Source organism: Oryx dammah, unplaced genomic scaffold (genome assembly GCF_014754425.2).
Source record: "Oryx dammah isolate SB20612 unplaced genomic scaffold, SCBI_Odam_1.1 HiC_scaffold_23, whole genome shotgun sequence".
NCBI classification, from domain to species: Eukaryota; Metazoa; Chordata; class Mammalia; order Artiodactyla; family Bovidae; genus Oryx; species Oryx dammah.
In genome coordinates this window covers 88,571,039-88,578,588 of record NW_024070207.1, presented here as the reverse complement: position 1 = coordinate 88,578,588, position 7,550 = coordinate 88,571,039, and the positions used below count along the sequence as shown (strand labels likewise).

Here is a 7,550-nt window from a genome sequence, read left to right as displayed (position 1 = left end):
GCAGTGTTGGTGTTTCATTCCGTCGCCAGCATTTAACTATGCTGAATTCTAACACTGGTGAGAAAAATCTGGCTGAGAGAGTGTGATTGAATTTACAGGAGGGAGAAATGGTGACTGATAGGGGGACCAGGGCCTACTCTATTATAGCAAAATGAAGAAAAAGCAGGTGGCAGTTTCACTAACTTTTTTGTTCAGTCGCTCAGTGGTGTCTAACTCTTTGCGACCCCATGGACTGCAGCATGCCAGGCTTCCCTGTTCTTCACCAACTCCCGGAGCTTGCTCAAACTCTTGTCTATTGAGTTGGTGATGCCATCCAGCCATCTCATCCTTTGTTGTCCCCTTCTCCTCCTGCCTTCAATCTTTCCCAGCATCAGGGTCTTTTCTAATGAGTCAGCTCTTCACATCAGGTGGCCAAAGTATTGGAGGTTCGGCTTCAGCATCAGTCCTTAGGTGGGATAAAAATCACCTTGTAGAAAAAAACTTTATGGTTAATTGCCTGCTGGGGTGACAGACAAGTGATCTTGATGATTCCTAGGGGGTCTTAGGATCACTGGGTTTTGGTCCTCATGGTTGCCCTTGAGATGTTGCCATCACTGTCTCTGTGACCCTTCTGCTTCCTCCCACCTGTGCCTGGGGCCCAGGAAGGTTTGGGACAGTGCGTCTGATCATCTCTGTAAAAATGAACATGTAGCTACCCCTCCTTGAGTCTTGCTCTTCTTTCATGCCTAGCCAGGAAGAACTCACGTGCTCTCTGCTGTGGGGCCATAGACTTTTCTCTCTCCTTTCCCCCATGCCCAGCCTAGGGGAGGAGCCCATGGAGCACTGCTCTTTCCTCTGCTTTTCCAAGATGTTTTATCTAAGTTCTCATACTTCTGTATCAGCTAGCTTTTGCTGTGTAATAGCTCCCTAAAACTTAGCATCTTAAAATCCACATTATTATTGCTCATAGCTCTTCCCTGGTGGCTCAGATGGTAAAGAATCTGCCTACAATGCAGGACACCCGGGTTCAATCCCTGGGTCGGGAAGATCCCCTGGAGAAGGGAATGGCTACCCACTCCAGTATTCTTGCCTGGAGAGTTCCATGGATAGAGGAGCCTGGTGGGCTACAGTCCATGGGGTCACAACGAGTCGGACACAACTGAGCAACTAACACTACTACGACGACATAGTATGGGTCAGCTTGGTGATTATCCTGATTTAGAAATGGGCCTGGAGCATGTTCAGCCATCCTGCGTGGCATATGGGATCTCAGTTCCCCAACCAGGAGTTGAACCTGGGCCCCCTGCAGTGGAAGCACAGAGTACTAACCACTGGATTGCCAGGGAAGTCCCTGTCACATCTTTGCAAAGCACGCTTCTCAGACCAGCAGCACCCAGGAACCTATTGGAAATGTAGGTGCTCTAGTCCCACTCTAGCCCTAATGAATGAGTTTCTGATTTTTGGCAAGATCACCTGGTGGTTTATGTGTACACTACAGTTTGAGAAGCGCTGATCTAAGATATCCTCCCTCACCTGTGTGGCATTAGCACGCTGGTTGGTCTGGGAGCCTCAGCTGGGATGGCTTACTCTCTGAGCCATGTGGCTAGCCCAGGCTTCTTCACACAGTGATCCCAGAGTTCCCAAGGGCAGCAAGAGGGAAATCCCCACGGTGGAAGCATTTTTTCAAGCCTCTGCTTATGTCGTATTTGTTAATGTCACCTTGGCCAATGCAAGTCACAAGGCCATCCTAGAGTCAGTGTGGGAAGGCACTACCAAAGGACATGGAAAGAGGAGGGGGAGATTTTGTGGTTGTTTTAAAATACCTACCACACTCTCCAGTACCAGAGTTTAGGCTTTTGGAAGGAGACACCAGCGAACTTTTACATTCTGTCTAGCCACATCCCTCCCTACCAGTGAGTGCAGAGCTAACTACTTGATTAAAAAAGGGGAGAAAGGAAAAGTGAAAACATAAAGAAAAAGTTATAGATTAATATTGGAAAATAATATCCTTGCAAATGAGAAGATGGGTACAGAAGTAAGTGGATACATGGGTCTGATAGTTGAAAAGTGAGGTTGTCCAACCATTTCACTTTCTCTATGAAGTAGGAGGTAAGATCATCTGTTTAGAATGGAGAGGCGGGTGGAGGGCAAAGAGGAATAACAGAGTAGACCTCTATCCAGAGAAGGTTTGAAATAGACACAATTAACTTGAGGCTGGAACTGGATGGACATGAAAAACATAGGCTACTGGGGACCATTTAAGGTGATGATTGACTTTATCTTGATGCTAACCTGTCCTTTGGGAGAACTTCTTGCAATACTGTTTGTGGGCACACAGTTCAGTTCAGTTGCTCAGTTGTGTCAGACTCTGCAACCCCATGAACTGCAACACGCCAGGCCTACCTGTCCATCACCAACTCCCGGAGTCCACCCAAACCCATGTCCACTGTGTCGGTGATGCCATCCAACCGTCTCATCCTGTGTTGTCCCCTTCTCCTCCTGCCCCCAATCTTTCCCAGCATCAGGGTCTTTTCAAATGAGTCAGCTCTCCACATCAGATGGCCAAAGTATTGGAGTTTCAGCTTCAACATCAGTCCTTCCAATGAACACCCAGGACTGATCTCCTCTAGGATAGACTGGTTGGATCTCTTTGCAGCCTAAGGGACTCTCAAAAGTCTTCTCCAACACCACAGTTCAAAAGCATCAATTCTTCATCGTTCAGCTTTCTTTCTAGTCCAACTCTCACGTCCATACATGACTACTGGAAAAACCATAGCCTTGACTAGATGGACCTTTGTTGGCAAAGTAATCTCTTTGCTTTTTAATATGCTGTCCAAGTTGGTCATAACTTTCCTTCCTAGGAGCAAGCGTCTTTTAATTTCATGGCTGCAATCACCATCCACAGTGATTTTGGAGCCCAGAAAAATAAAGTCAGCCACTGTTTCCACTGTTTCCCCATCTATTTGCCATGAAGTGATGGGACCAGATGCCATGATCTTCGTTTTCTGAATGTTGCACTTTAAGCCAACTTTTCCACTCTCCTCTTTCACTTTCATCAAGAGGCTCTTTAGTTCTTCACTTTCTGCCATAAGGGGGGTGTCATCTGCATATCTGAGGTTATTGATATTTCTCCCGGCAATCTTGATTCCAGCTTGTGCTTCTTCCAGCCCAGCGTTTCTCATGACGTACTCTGCATATAAGTTAAATAAGCAGTGTGACAATATACAGCCTTGACGTATTCCTTTTCCTATTTGGAACCAGTCTATTGTTCCATGTCACGGAAAGGACAAAAGCTGGGTTTGTCACTAAGTGAATAATGAAAAGATAGAGGGCCAGAAACTTTAGATTATTGGTATAAATGTTATAAAAAATAATGATCTGGGAGTGTCTTAGCTGAATATGAAAAATTAAGAAAGTTGGGGTAGTGGTCAATGAAATTGGAAAATAGGATTTAAACCAGTGTCTGAAAGGAAACGGAATTGTGGGCAAGAACAGGATGCTTGAGCTAGTGATTTCAGAGGTGGAGTCATTTCTGTGATGAAAAAGACCACAGCAGAAGATCTTTGGAGATGTTCTCACTTTTCCAGTCTGCACACCTTCCCCTGGTGGAGATGAGTAGTTCTGCTTTCCTTCCTCGTTAATCTTAAAACACTTGGAGAAGAGGGAGTGTTCATTATCCTCCTGAAACAGGGTAAAAATTAGCCTTCTTAGTTCCTTTTTGGATTTCAGGCCCTCAACGCTTAATCTGCCTCTTGGACTTCCTGCCACTTTTTCATTCATCCTTGAGTACATGTTCCTCCTTATGGGTTCTGTTAAACACTGAGCTCCTGATAAATTCCACCATCCTACCACTCAGGTTCTATAAATGTATTTTGTTTACATGTGTCAAAATAGGCTAGGTTATGCTGTGTGCTAACAAAGGACCCCAAAATCTCAGGCACTAAAACTTATCTTCATTTTACAAATGAGTAAACTGAGGAACACAAGGGTAATGATAGCAATATAAAACATGTGATTGGGCACTGGGATGACCCAGAGGGATGGTACCGGGAGTAAGGAGGGAGGGGGGTTCAGGATGGGGAACACGTGAATACCTGTGGTGGATTCATGTTGATGTATGGCAAAACCAATACAATATTGTAAGGTAATTGACCTCCAATTAAAATAAATAAATTTATGTTAGGAAAAAAAAGAAAAAGAAAAAAAATGTGATTGGCATGCTCCATATTTTTCAAAAATAGTTCCGGGTCACTGATGTATATACTCTGTCAAAACAAAAGCATCATTAGAGCCACAGTTCTCCTGTGAGAGGGCCTTCGTGTTGAACCCAACACATTAGCTCAGCAGCAGAAGACTCCGAGTTCTCCATACTCTTCAGGGATGAGTCGTGTGGCAGGGGAAAATGCACTTGGGCTAGACCAGCACTAGACCCAAACTCATCAGATAATCAGAATGGAGGAAGTATAGCCAGCAAAGGGTGCTATATTTCTCCTCACCTAAAGACCAGAGAAGCTACTAAAGGATTCTATGATAAAGATAGTTCAGGGTGGAGTTCTAGTAAAGATAAGGAAGCATACAGCAGTTTTGGTTCCCACAGTGATTCAAGAAGGAAGTCTAATTTCTTCAGTGATCGTGGAAGTGGATCAAGGGGAAGGTTCGATGATTGTGGATGAAGTGACTATGACAGTTTTGGCAGTCGTGGTGGCAGAGGTGGCTTTGGCAAATATGAGCATGGAAATAGTCGCTGGTGTGACAAATCCAATGAAGATGATTGGTCAAAGCCACTCCCACCAAATGAATGCTTGGAACAAGAACTTTTCTTGTCGGGAGCCACGTTAGGCATTACTGACAAAATGGAGGCACGGTCCCCAGCCCCCTCTCCTCATTCCGCAGGCATGCATCCCAGGATGAAGGAGTTAGGCCTTGTAATTCTGACTTGCCTTTTCCTCTCCTCGGCTGAGTTGACTGAAAAGGAATATTAAGGTGCTTATTGTTCTTGAGAGGAGCATGAGAAGGCACAAAGCCTTCTGCAGCATTGCTCAGAAAATAATTCATAAAGTTAACCACTGACATTTGTTCAAGGACTTCTACAAAAGAGTGTTCCAGGATGAGCACATAGGCTTCAGCTTGAGGCCATGGGAGGGATTGATATCTGAAGCCTATTTGTGAGGAGAATGTTTATGACAAAGGAGTTTATTGAATTTAGGGCTTAGAAATAATTAAAATAGTTAGAAGTTAAAGATTTGAGGAATGTTGTAAAGTTAGCATATTTTACTATAGCTTATAGAAGTTAGGAATATTTAGAGACACTATAGCTAGAAGCCTTTCTGAGAGATAGTGAGCTCAGGATGTTAGGGGCAAACAGGATTTAGGAAGATAAGTGGTAAACTGAGGAATGTATAATGAGTTACAATGTAATCACAAGTTAACTATAGGACACATTAGAGGAGGTAGATAATAGATGGTAAAGCTGATTCTGAGAGAATCGCTGAAGCAGGAACTCTGAAGAGCAACAATGATTTATGGAGATAATAAATCTGGGTGAGGGGGAACTGAAAATGTCAAACCTCTGACCTAATGTTTTTGTAAAAGTATAAAAGAGAATCTTAAACTTGGAATAAACAGACAGTCCAAAAGAAAAACAAGAGGCTGTCTCATCGCCGACACCATTTGCCTCTTCAAGTTGAATCCTTGGCTGCTGGAGTTGGACTCTGGCATTTTCTGGAGGCAACACTGGGGTTAACTTTGTAAAGTATGAGGACATTCCAGTTGAAGCAACAGGCAACAAAGGTCCTCCACACAGTGAAAGTTTCAGTGATGTTAGATGGGAGTAATTATTATGGGAAACATTGAGCTTACTTGTTATACTCACCCAACTCCAGTGCAAAAGCATGCTATTTCTATTATCAAAGAGAAGAGTGACTTGATGGTCTGTGCCCAAACAGGGTCTGGGAAAAATGCGGCATTTCTCTTGCCCGTCTTGAGTCAGATTTATTTTGTGGGTCCAGGCCAGGCTCTGAGGGCCATGAAGGAAAATGGAAGATATGGGTGCTGCAAACAATGCCCAATCTTTTTGGTGTTAGCACCAACTAGAGGATTGGCTGTACAGATCTATGAGGAAGCCAGGAAATTTTCATACCAATCTAGAGTTTGTCCTTGCGTGGTTTATGGTGGTGCTGATATTGGCTAGCAAATTTTAGACTTAGAACGTGGATGCCATTTGTTAGTTACCACTCTAGGACGTCTAGTGGATATGATGGAAAGAGGGAAAATTTGATTAGACTTCTGCAAATACTTGGTGTTAGGTGAAGTTGATCAGATGTTGGATATGGGGTTTGAACCTCGAATACATAGAATCATTGAACAAGATATTATGCCACCAAAGGGAGTTCACCACACTATGATGTTTAGTGCTACCTTCCCTAAGGAAATACAGATGCGTGGTAATGATTTCTTGAATAAATATATCTTTTTGGCCATAGGAAGAGTTGGCTCTTCCTCTGCAAACATCACACAGAAAGTAGTTTGGGTGGAAGAGTCAGACAAACAGTCATTTCTGCTTGACCTTCTAAATGCAACAGGCAAAGGTTCACTGACCTTAGTGTGTGTGGAGACCAAAAAGGGTGCAGATTCTCTAGAGGATTTCTTGTACCATGAAGGATATGTTTGTACCTGTATCCATGCAGACCAATCTCAGAGAGATAGAGACGAGGCCCTTTACCAGTTCTGCTTAGGAAAAAGCCTGATTCTCATGGCTACAACAGTAGCAGCAAGAGGACTGGACATATTGCCAAGTGACATTGAAGAATATGTACATTGCATTGGCTGTATAGGATGTGTAGGATACCTTGGCCTTGCCACCTCAGTCTTTAATGAGAGGAACATAAATATTACCAAGGATTTGTTGGATCTTCTTGTTGAAGCTAAACAGGAAGTGCCATTTTGGTTACAAAACATGGCTTATGAATACCACTACAAGGGTAGCAGTCGTGGATGATCCAAAAGTAGTAGATTCAGTGGAAGATTTGGTGCCAGAGACTATCGACAGAGTAGTGGTGACAGCAGTTCCAGGTTCAGCAGCAGCCACACCAGCAGCAGCTGCAGTGATGGAGGCGGCCATGGGAGCAGCAGAGGGTTTGGTGGAGGTGGCTATGGAGGCCTTTACAACAGTGATGGATATGGAGGAAATTATAACTCCCAGGGGGTTGACTGGTTGGGTAACTGAACCTGCTTTGCAGTAGGTCACCCGGCCAAACAAACTAATATGGAAACCACATGTAACTTAGCCAGACTATACCTTGTATAGCTTCAAGAACTTGCAGTACATTACCAGCTGAGATTCTCCAATGAATTTTTTTAAGGGAACTCAAGGTCACATGGAGAGTCAAAAGGAACAATCAGCAGCCCTATTCATAAGGTGGTTTGAAGACTTCATTGCTGTAGTTTGGATTAACTCCCCTCCCAACCCCCATCCCAAACTGCATTCATAATTTGTGACTGAGGATCATTTGTTTGTTAATGTACTGTGCCTTTAACTTTATACAAATTTTTATTTTGATGTCCTGTTGGCT

General features: G+C 43.7%; 1 pseudogene; it reads left to right on the top strand.

Annotated features, from left to right (window-relative positions):
- Positions 1 to 4,174: 4,174 nt before the first annotated feature.
- On the top strand, positions 4,175 to 7,250 carry LOC120882223 (annotated as a pseudogene).
- Positions 7,251 to 7,550: the final 300 nt, after the last annotated feature.